This window comes from Hyla sarda, chromosome 3, assembly GCF_029499605.1.
Source record: "Hyla sarda isolate aHylSar1 chromosome 3, aHylSar1.hap1, whole genome shotgun sequence".
Lineage (NCBI taxonomy): Eukaryota > Metazoa > Chordata > Amphibia > Anura > Hylidae > Hyla > Hyla sarda.
Window position 1 is genome coordinate 162,327,125 of NC_079191.1, and position 12,408 is coordinate 162,339,532.

General features: G+C 42.9%; 1 protein-coding gene across 3 annotated transcripts in view; it reads right to left on the reverse strand.

The window, feature by feature from the left end:
• The window catches only part of PLAAT1 (phospholipase A and acyltransferase 1), a 121,872-nt gene that overhangs the window by 48,434 nt on the left and 61,030 nt on the right, over positions 1-12,408 (reverse strand). The window lies entirely within an intron of this gene.

Consider the following 12,408-nt stretch of genomic DNA (forward strand, 5'->3'; position numbering starts at 1 on the left):
GTAGACTTATGCTGCAGGCTTCTTGATGTAATTTCATGATGCGGCCTGCCTGAAAAAGTCCCATGCCAAAAGCATGGCTAAAGCGCAGGATCGGCCGATAGGCCAGTGTGGTTTTTATGCCCCCAGAGAACCTACATGGGTCCATTACCTATCTGGGAGCACAACCCACTGGGGATATTACCTATCTTGGTGTACTGCATACCTGAGGACATGACCTACCTGGGACCACTACCTAACGGGGGCATGACCTATATATGGGCACTATCTACTGGTGGCACTACCTATATGGGGGCATTACTTACCTGAGGCCATTACTTACTACCTACCTACTGGGTCCATTACCTACTACCTACCTACTGGGAGCATTACTTACTACCTACCAACTGGGACTACTACCTACTACCTACATACAGGGAGCACTGCCTACTACCTACCTACTGGGGACACTATCTACTGGGGGAATTACCTACTACCTACCTACTGGGGACATTACCTATGACCTAGCCTAGGGGACATTACCTACTACCAAAAAATAGAAATACACACATAAATCCACAGCCCCCTTCCTCCACCCCGATAAAGTAATGCCTCCCACCCTTCCAAGTCCTTCACAGCAGGTTAGCACAACATATAAGTATAACATGGGATGACTGAGTACAACATATTCATCATTCCCCCCAAAAAGAATGCCATGAGCAAAAAAAATTTTCACAAAATATAAGCCAAAACAGTTCAGGGTACACAAATTTGTTTAAACACTTGGGAGCAATGAAAAAAGTAAAGTAAGTATACACACACCTAACATGCCCACAATTAACATAGACCTCAAAATGTAATATACAATTATGGGACATAAACACCAGACAAAGGACCCATACAGCACACAAAAAAGTACACAAAGTGAAGAAGGACAGGCAGCCATAGAGTACGCATTACCTATCCTCAAATTCCTCCCGGCTCTCTTAAGTACACCTCCATTGAAGTCTGCTGTAGGTATGTGGAAGGTACACCGGGAGTATCTATCCAGGGGACCCATAAGGACTCGAATTTCTGCATGGCCTTCCTCTTAGTATACACCCCCTTTTCTAGAAGCATAATAGGATTCAACTTCAATATAAGTTCAGAAAGGGTAGGCGGGGAAAACTGCAACTAATGTTGTGCTATCAATTTACAGGCTTAATATAGAATTCTACAGATCCCAATGTACAGTCCACTATCCTCATCTAAACCCTCCAGGTACAGACACAATGAGCGTACAGCCATACACCACCCTAACCAATTGAACTACCTGCCTCCAGAATTACATAAGATGAGTACAGTCCCACATCACATGTAGTAGATGGGCCTCAGGCAAAGAGCATTGAGGACAGCAGCAGTCTGGCCTAACTCTAATCCTATGGAGAAAGGCAGGTGTCTCATACATTCTATGCAATAGAAATAGTTGAGAAACTTGATAAGCTTCCGACACCGCAAGGCGCAGGGTCTAGCCACAACCTGTGTCCACTGCTCATCCGACATGGGACCAACATCTGATTCCCATTTTTCCTTAATGGTCAATGGGTAAGCCCTATGGTAGGAAGACAGCAACTCACTTTCCAGTACAGAAATTACACCCTTAGTAGAAATATGAGTAAAAAGGCCATCAACCACCAATAAAAGGCCAACAGACAAATTACAAGTTCTAGACTGCGTATGAAGTATGAAGGGCGTGGCGCAATTGGAGGTACCTGCAGAAAAAAGAGTGTGTCAGAGAAATTTCCTCTTGGAGTTGAGTAAGTTACTTCAAATCTGAGCCATCATACAATTGAGAGAGATATAAAACTTCATGCGTAACCCAGAGAGAGGAATCAGGGAGTGTACTGAGCTCAGACAAATTAGGATTATGTCACAGGAGAGAGTGAGTAACAAAGGTGGGATATTGTATGATGGCCTTAAATTTCATCCATACCTTACAAATCAGAATAAAAGTTGGGGTAAGATTAGGGGGTCTAGTTTGTGACGCAATCTCTAACAGGTATATAGGGGTCACTCCAATACCCTTCAACACTAAAATACCAGTGTGTCCCACAGTTGCATATAAGGTCCAACCTTTCAACTGCTGGATCTGAGGTGCCAGGAAATATAACCAAAGATTCCAGAACGATAAACCACCTGCCTCCTTGTCTCGCTGTAGAGTTTCAAGACGGATCCTAGCTGGCTTGCTATTCCACATAAGTTCCCTATATAAAGATTTAATTCTAATGAAATATCTCATGGGGACCCAAATAGGAGAGTTATGTAGAACATGCAAGAACTGGGGCATGAGAACCATTTTTATCAAATTAGACCAGGTGGCCACCTTACGAGCACTACAGTCCAATTAAGGTCAATGTGATTAGAGGGGAAGGCAGTGACATAGATACCCAAATACTTAAATTGAGTAACCACCGGGATACCAACTCTAGCAATGACTGGTATTGGAGGCAACGGATTGAGGGGAAGAATAGTGGCAAGGCCAGAATAGCTACCGTATGTTTCTGTAAGGGTCACCATGGGGGTTGAGAGTGTGCAATATGCCCTAAAAAGAGGAACATATCATCAGCATAGAGGGCAATGAGTTCATCTAAATCCCCATAGCTAAAGCCTCTAAACTCCACAGATGACCTAATAAGCTCCGCCAGGGGCTCTATTGCTATGGCAAAGAGAAAGGGAGATAGGGGACACCCCTGACTCGTACCACGGCCAAGAGGGAAGGAATGCAAAAGCATTCCTGTAATGTCCATTTTTGTGTCTTTGTGTTTTTATGTCTTGAGGTCTGTTCAGACAATAGTTTTCTGGTCTGAGCTGAGTTTCTGTTCTAATTCTTCGTGTGCTTGGAAGAGTTAATGCTCTGAGCCAAATGCAACACAGGTGTGGCTATTTAAACCCTAGCTTTGCTGCACCCTGGTTGCTGGTGATTGAACTTCTCTGACTATGTTTTATGATGCACCTTAGATATGGTGCTCCTCTGTTTATGTCTGCTTGATCATGCACCTTGCATTTATATTGTGATTTTTTGACCATAGTTAACAATCTTGTTTATTATGGATTTTAGTTTGTAATACATATTTTTTAAGGATTACATATGTCCGTTTTGCTTTAGCCTTGTATCTTAGTCTGTAGTCACACTGTGAGTCTCATTTGTATAATTCCTGTTCTGGTATCCTGGTTCCTCCATTTTGTTTGGAGGTTGGTTTTGTGGAGTCTGTTCAGACTAATCCGTTTCTCAGTCTAGTATTCAGTGTATTATATTCCTGTTTCCTTCTAAGCTAGTATCCCGATCACATGGTGGAGTGTGCCTGCTGGCTAGACGTCTATCTGAAGTTATCATTGCTGTCTACTCCATTTGTGGCATGGGGTGTCTAGTTTGTTCTTTGTATGTGTCCAAAGTTGATTGCTCATCTTTAAAGTTTATAGTACATGCACTGCTCATAAAGTTCATGATCACTCATCACTGCTTTACCATTGGTCTATAGTGTCCTCTGTGCTTGCTCACTGATCTGTGTCCTCTGAACTTAATCTGTTTATGTTAGTTATCTGGGCCCAGTGTGAACAGTGTTCCATGTTCCTGATCAGTTTGGTGTTTAACATTCATTTCTTCTGTTCATCCCCTACATTTCCTGGTTTCTGCTGTTTACTCATTCTATACCTTGTCTAGTTAATATATTCCTATCTGCTGTTTATCTGGATTCCGTTTTTTGAGCTGTTTGTCAGTACACTATATTCTACCCTGTTAGTATGTATATATACTGTCTTGTATATCTGCTTGTTTTCCCGTTATGTTTCTGGCCTGTGACCGACTATGTATAGTATTATTTGTTGTACGCCCACTGCAATTTAGCACAGGTAGGGACCAGCACCGTGGTTGTCGATCTGCCGTTTAAGGTGAAGAGGGTGTTATTAGGGACAGCTTAAAGGGGTATTCCAGGCCCAAACTTTTTTTTTTTATATATATATATGAACTGACTCTGAAAATTTAAACAGATTTGTAAATTACTTCTATTAAAAAATCTTAATCCTTCCAATAGTTATTAGCTTCTGAAGTTTTCTGTTTAACTGCTCAATGATGATGTCACATCCTGGGAGCTGTGCATGATGGGAGAATATCCCCATAGGAGCTGGACAGCTCCCGGGACGTGAGTCATCAGAAAGCAGTTAGACAAAAAAACAGCAACTCAACTTCAGAAGCTAATAACTATTGGAAGGATTAAGATTTTTTAATAGAAGTAATTTACAAATCTGTTTAACTTTCCGGAGCCAGTTGATATATATAAAAAAGTTTTGGCCTGGAATACCCTTTTAAGGCTTACTGTCCTTGTTCACCCAGTCGGTCATGACAATACCATTGGCTCTAATTCTAGCGTGCGGGGCAGCATAAAGTAACCAAACCCACTTCAAAAACCAACGGCCAAAGTCCATATGGCACATGACACTCCACAGAAAGTTCCACTCGATGCTGTCAAAAGCCTTGGTAGCATTGAGGGATAGCACTGCTCCACAAGCAGCCCCCTCAGGAACCAAGTGCAGATTCAAAAAGAGCTTCCAGATGTTATCTGTTATCAAATTGCCCGGCCTAAACTCGGTCTGATCCCCATGAACCAAAGTAGTCATGACCCCCAATAAACAGTTAGCCAGAACCTTCGCTAGCAAATTGACATCTGAACATATCAAAGAAATTGGCCTATAAGAACCCGCCAAAAGCGAATCCCTGCCTGGCTTCAGCAACAGAACTATGTTTGCCTCTAACATAAAACTGGGCAAACCCTCCCTCTCCTCCGCAGCCCCCATGACCCTCAGCAGTTGGGGTAGTAACATATCGTTATATTGCTTGAGATATTAAAGCACTCGGCAATTTCTCAGGATGTAAGGCCCCCATCACCCTCTCCGGCTCCTCTTCAGTAAAAGGTTAATCAAAAACATCCCTTTGAGTCTGTGATAGCACCGGAAGGGGAATAGTCGAAACAAACTGGCCAATTATATCCTCATATGTTAATTTAGAGGAATAGGTCTCCTCATAGAAGGAAACCAATACATTCAAAATGTCCTTATCATCTTCAACAACATTTCCGGTACCATCACAGAGACACAAGATAGGGGTGGACACCTGCTGGGCCCTAATGGTACTGGCGAAAAAGCGACCAGTGCTCTCACCACTTTTAAAATAGTACTGTTGTTGGAAAAAAAACTTATTATCCGCCATTTGCAACAAATGTGAGTATAACAGAGAATTTGGGGATAGACAGCAATTTGTATTATCATCCAAAGGGTTCCTTTAAAAATCCGGTTCGTCTAAAGACACCCGGCATTGTAAGAAGTCACCCTATTCTTCGAATTACATGTAGTGATATATTTTATAAATATCCCTCGTACTAACAGTTTCAAAGAGTCCCACACTGTTCCCACTGATGCAGATCCCGCATTGATCTTGAGAAATGCTTCAATTTCAGCTTTAAAGGGGTACTCCGGTGGAAAACTTTTTTTTTCTTTAAATCAACTGATGCGAGAAATTTAAACAGATTTGTAAATGACAAAAATCTAAATCCTTCCAGTACTTAGTGGCTGTATACTACTGTGGAAATTATTTTCTTTTTGTATTTCTTTACAACCAAGGACGCATATTTATGTCCTTGGCCTGCTCACGCGATATAACGTGGGGTCACACAGTGACCCTGTGTCATATCGGGTCAGTCCCGGCATGTATCTGAAGCCGGGACTCGGGGCTAAAAGCGAGCAGCAGCGATCATGGTGCCGCGCGCTATTAACCCTTTAGACGAGGCGTTCAAGGTTAAACGCCGCGTCTAAAACGAAAGTAAAAGCTTCCCGGCTGCTCAGTGGGGCTGATTGGGACCACCGCAGTGAAAATGCGGTGTTCCGATCAGCTGGGATGTGAGCGGAGGTCTTCTCACCTTCCTCCGGCGTGTCCCTTCGGTGATAGATTGCAGGCTTGAGCAATCGACCGCCGATAACACTGATCAATGCAAAGCTATAGCTTTGCAGTGAACAGTGTAAAAGATCACTGTGTGCAGTGTTATAGCCCCCTATGGGAGCTATAACACTGCAGAAAAAAAGTAAAAAAAAGTAAATAAATGTCATTTAACCCTTTCCCTAATAAAAGTCCAAATAATCACCCCCCCCCCTTTTCCAATAAAAAAAACATGTAAATAAAAGTAAATATAAACATATGTGGTATCGCCGCGTGCCTAAATGTCTGAACTATAAAAATATATAATTAATTAAACTGCACGATCCATGGCGTATGCGCAAAAAAAAATCCAAAGTCCAAAATAACATATTTTTGGTCACTTTATGTCATGAAAAAATGAATAAAAAGCGATCTAAAAGTCAGATCAATACAAAAATTGCTAAAAACCTCAGATCACGGCGCAAAAAATTAGCCCTCAAACCGCCCCATACGCAGCAAAATAAAAAAGTTATAGGGGTCAGAAGATGACAATTTTAAATGCGTAGATTTTCCTGCATGTAGTTATGATTTTTTCCAGAAGTACGACAAAATCAAACCTATATAAGTAGGGTATCATTTAATCGTATGGACCTACAGAATGGCTTTTTTCCTCAATTTCTACGCACAATGATTTTTTTTTCCATCTCACCGTAGATTTTTGGGTAAAATGACAGATGTCACTGCAAAGTAGAATTGGTGGCACAAAAAATAAGCCATCATATGGATTTTTAGGTGCAAAATTGAAAGGGTTATGGTTTTTAAAAGGTGAGGAGGAAAAAACGAAAGTGCAAAAACGGAAAAACCCGTGGTCCTTAACCCCTTAAGGACACATGACGTACTGGAACGTCATGTGTCCACTCCCGCCGTGGCCCCATGTCATAGCGGGTCGGGACCCGTGGCTAATAGCGTGCGGCATTGATCGCTGTGCCGTGCGCTATTAACCCTTTAGACGCGGCGTTCAAAGTTGAACGCCGCGTCTAAAGTGAAACCAAAAGCATGCCGGCTAGCTCAGTGGGCTGTTCGGGATAGCCGCGGCGAAATCGCGGCATCCCAAACAGCTTACAGGACAGCGGGAGGGCCCCTATCTGCCTCCTCGCTGTCCGATCGCCGAATGACTGCTCAGTGCCTGAGATTCAGGCATGAGCAGTCATGCGGCAGAATCATCGATCACTGGTTTCCTATGAGAAACCAGTGATCAATGATAAAGATCAGTGTGTGCAGTGTTATAGGTCCTTTGGGAGCTATGACACTAAAAAAAAAAGTGAAAAAAAAAAGTGAATAAACATCATTTAACCCCTTCCCTATTAAAAGTTTTAATCACCCCCCTTTTTCCATAAAAAAAACCACAGTGTAAATAAAAATAAAAATAAACATATATGGTATCACCGCGGGCGGAAATGTCCGAATTATAAAAATATATCGTTAATTAAACCACCCGATCAATGGCGTGCGCGCAAAAAAAATCCAAATTCCAAAATAGTCCTATCAATAAGTCCTATCAATGCAAAAATGGTACCGTTAAAAACTTTAGATCACGGCGCAAAAAATGAGCCCTCATACCGCCCCATACACGGAAAAATAAAAAAGTTATAGGGGTCAGAAAATGACAATTTTAAACGTATACATTTTCCTGCATGAAGTTATGATTTTTTCCAGAAGTACGACAAAATCAAATCTATATAAATAGGGTATCATTTTAACTGTATGGACCTACAGAATAAATATCAGGTGTCATTTTTACCGAAAAATGTACTACGTAGAAATGGAAGCCCCCAAAAGTTACAAAATGATGGTTTTTTTTTCAATTTTGTCTCTCAATGATTTTTTTTTCCGTTTCACCGTAGATTTTTGGGCACAATGACTGACGTCATTACAAAGTAGAATTGGTGGCGCAAATAATAAGCCATAATATGAATTTTTAGGTGCAAAATTGAAAGAGTTATGATTTTTTAAAGGCAAGGAGCAAAAAACGAAAATGCAAAAACGGAACCCCCCCCCGGTCCTTAAGGGGTTAAGGGGTTAAATATTTAAATGAATCAACCTTCACCTAAATCATGTTTAAGCTGCTACATGTGCTCTGATCAATTACCGTCTCTCTGACTTCTCTCTAGCGAATCATTTATTGTATGTTCCATAGACAACACCTTATTTTCTGTCCGCCAACACAAACTGCTCCAGAGGACCCGAGGCCGCAGAGGATGCCAGAGTCCCTGTCAGTCAGTCAGGCCTGGCATCATTCCCCCACTTCAGTCTTCCAGCGGAGCCTGTGCCGGCAGATTAGTAAAGTGCACAAAGCGCTTCACCCTCTCTGCCACTCTGGCAACTTCAGGGCAAGATGACGCCGGCTTCCCATATGGCCAAGCTCCGCTCTCTCCCAGCACCTTCTATGCCTTAGAATTATGTGTGTGCCCGGTCATCTCTACTCCTGGCGGTCACAGGAAGGCACACCAAAGAAATGGGGGAGATAAGGGAGGAAAATGTTGCCAGGGATTAATGAAGGATGCCCAGCAGAGATCCTGACCACGCGTCTGACCCCACCTACTACCTACTTACTGGGGGCATCAACTACTACCTTCCTACTGGGGCAATACCTACTACCTACCTGGGGGCACTACCTACTACCTACCTATTTGGGTTATTACCTACTTGGGAGTATTACTGAGGACAATACTTACCTACCCATTGGGGGCATTGCAGATATACTGGGGGCTTCTACCTTATGGGGGATTCCCTACCTACTGGGGGCATTATCTTATAGGGGAGGGGAAATTACCTACCCACCACCACCAATCCCCCTACCCTTCCCACCAAACACACTTACCTATTCCGTTATACTATGCAGGGCACCAAGGGGGTATTATTTAGGGGAACATAGGGTAGGGTACAGATGGGAAATGTGATTAAAAAAAAGTGTGGAGCCAAATATGTTTGTTGTCTAGCAGATTTAGTGTTAGAGAGTCATGGTAGAAAGAAGAATTCATGATGGTATGAGCAAGACAGGGAAGAAATGTAAAGATAACAATTCCAAGAAGATGCTTCCGGTGAGTCAATAGATGTAAGTGCACTAAAATCCCTTAAATGGTTTGCAGAGCCTTTGTAGACTGAGTACACCCACAAGTGAAAATGCACACATTGGGGGACATGTATCAAAGATTTTACCCCTGTTTTGTGTGTATTTTTTTGCGCAAAATTTTGCGCAAGCCATTTTTTTTGCGCATTTTTTTGCGCACGTTTTGGTAGAGCATGTCGTCCAGATGTGGCCTAATCAGGGTACCTTGGAGTGACATCTATAGTACACATGGATTTATTACCTGTGTACTTTTCCTTTGCACCAAAAATTTTTACGCAAGTGCGTCTTTTTCTCCGTAAATATAAGCCAACTTTAACTGCACATAGCAATCCTTTCTATTTCTGAAGGAAAGTACTGCTAAGGAACCACCAGAATGTTATCACTGTCCTATCTCAATTCCTCATTTGGTTTGCTTTATATTGCTTTTTACTCCTTGGTTATTCCAAAGCACTTTTAAAATAATTTGCATATAGAATATTTGTTTACAGTTCAGTTATTGATTAGATCACTTGTATATTGTTATTTTATGATCCAACAATTTAATACAATTACATAGGAAATGTTTGATAACTTATCATTGAACAAGCTCCCTCACATTAAAATAGCTTTGTAATCCACTTAACACTGTAGATCATTCTCCTTTTATTTTAAAAATTTACTGCTTTCCGTTATACTTTTCCCCAACGCCAGGTAAGATGGTGGCTATCACTGATAGCCAGTCATCTTACCATGTGACCACAGGGGGTTTAATCCCCCCTCCAGCGATCGCTGTTATCAGCTAGTCAAATCTGACTAGCTGATAGCAGCGTTTCGCTATGAGAATACTTAACAGCGCGGTGTGTGAGTCCGGATCACAGCGATCGGGACACACACCGCTCTGCTAAGTGTCCCTTACCCGTCCCCCGCCGTCACTTACCCGGCCATGCGGTGTCCCGAGCGGTCCCGGTGCGAGCGGCGTCCTCCAGGCGGCCCCGGAGGTGGTCGCGGAGGTGGTCCCGCAGCAGGGCGGCATCTTCATTGGCAGCAGTGAGATCGCCGTAAAGCGATCTCACTGCTGCCTCTCGGAGTTTCAAAACTGCAACTCCCAGCATACCCAGACAGCCTTTGGCTTTCTGGGCATGCTGGGAGTTGTAGTTTTGCAACATCTGTAGGGCCACAGTTTGGAGACCACTGTATAATGGTCTCCAATCTGTGCTCTTCCAGATGTTCCAAAATTACAAATCTCAGCATGCTCAGTCTGTCGAGGCATGCTGGGAGTTGTAGTTCTGTAACATCTGGAAGACCACAGATTGGAGACCATTATACAGTGGTCTACAAACTGTGGACCTCCAGCTGTTGCAAAACTACAACTCCCAGCATGCCCAGACTGCCCAAGCATGCTGGGAGTTGTAGTTTGTCAACATCTGACCCTTCAGATATTGCCGAAATACAACTTCCAGCATGTCTGGCCATGCTGGGAATTATAGTTTTGCAACAGCTGGAGGCACACTAGTTGGGAAACATTGTTAGTTTCCTAACTCTTTTCCCAACCCGTGTGCCTCCAGCTGTGCCTCCAAACTATAGCGCCCAGCATGCACTGACAGACCATGCATGCTGGGAATTGAAGTTGTGCAACAGCTGGAGGCACACTGGTTTGGAAACACTAAGTTAAATAAAAAAAACTTTCAAGTGTTTTGCAACCAGTGTGCCTTCAGCTGTTGCATAACTACAGAATGCACGGACTGCCAAAGGGCATGCTGGAAGTTGTAGCAGTATGCCTCCAGCTGTTGCATAACTACAAGTTCCAGCATGTCCTTCTGCTGTCACTGCATGCTGAGATTTGAAGTTTTTGCAACAGCTGAAGACACACTGGTTGCGAAACACTGAGTCTGTTTCCGTGTTTCACAACCAGTGTGCCTCCAGCTGTTGCAAAACTACAACTCCCAGCGTGCACGGACAGCCAAAGGGCATGCTCGGAGTTGTAGTTTTGCAACAGCTGGATGTTTCCCCCCCCCCTCCCCCCAATGTGAATGGACAGGGTACACTCACATGGGCGGAGGTTTACAGGGAGTGCTACAAGATTGAGATGCAGCAAACTCGCTGTGAACCCCCGCCAGTGTGACTGTACCCTAAAAACACTACACTACACTTAAATAAAATAAGTAAAAAACACTATATATACACATACCGCTACACAGCCCCCCTCCCCTCCCCAATAAATATGAACAACGTCTGGAACGGCACTGTTTCCAAAATGGAGCCTCCAGCTGTTGCAAAACAACAACTCCCAGTATTGCCGGACAGCCATTGACTGTCCAGGCATGTTGGGAGTTTTGCAACAGCTGGAGGCACCCTGTTTGGGAAACACTGGCATAGAATACCCCTATGTCCACCCCTATGCAATACCCTAATTTAGGCCTCAAATGCGCATGGCGCTCTCTCACTTTGGAGCCCTGTCGTATTTCAAGGCAACAGTTTAGGGTCACATATGGGGTATCGCCGTACTAGGGAGAAATTGCCTTACAGATTTTGGGGGGCTTTTTCTCCTTTTACCCATTATGAAAAGGAACAGTTGGAGTCTACACCAGTATGTTAGTGTATAAAAATAAAATTATTTACACTGACATGCAGGTGTTGCCGCATACTTTACATTTTCACAAGAGGTAAATGGGAAAAAAGACCCCCATTTTTGAGACACAATTTAGCCAGAGTATGGAGATACCACATGTGTGGGCGCAAAGTGCTCTGCGGGCGCACAACAAGGCCCATAAGGTAGAGTGCACCATGTACATTTGAAGTGATTTGCACAGGGGTGTCACAGATGTTAAATGAAGAATAAGGACATTGGTATAATTGATGTGTTATAATTGGGGGCAAAAAGTGGTATTATTGTGAGATTAAAACTCTACATAATGAAGAAAAAAAATTCTAAAACTAATAACGAGAACATTTACTGTTTAGGTGCAGAAACGCTGCAGACAAAGCTCCTACTAAATAGAGCTGCGGTGTAAATTTATGCTCTGAGGAGAATTCTAAATTTAAACGCAATTCAAGAAAGTAGCTGCACAAGAATGATAAATTTAACGCAGCTGCGCCAAATTTAGACAACAGGCAGAGGGGTAAAAAACTTCTATTATACCATTGGGCCCAAATTGTGAATATTTAGAAATTGTCAACTATTTACCAGCACTGTCTTAAGCCTCTTGGGCATGGAGTTCACCAGAGCTTCATAGGTTGCATGGAGTCCTCTTTCACACCTCAATGACCACATCACAGAGATGGTGGATGTTAGAAACCATTTGACAATATCTTACAGATTCTCAATCTGATTTAGGTCTGGAGACATGTTTGGCCAGTTCCTCCCCTTTACCTTCACATT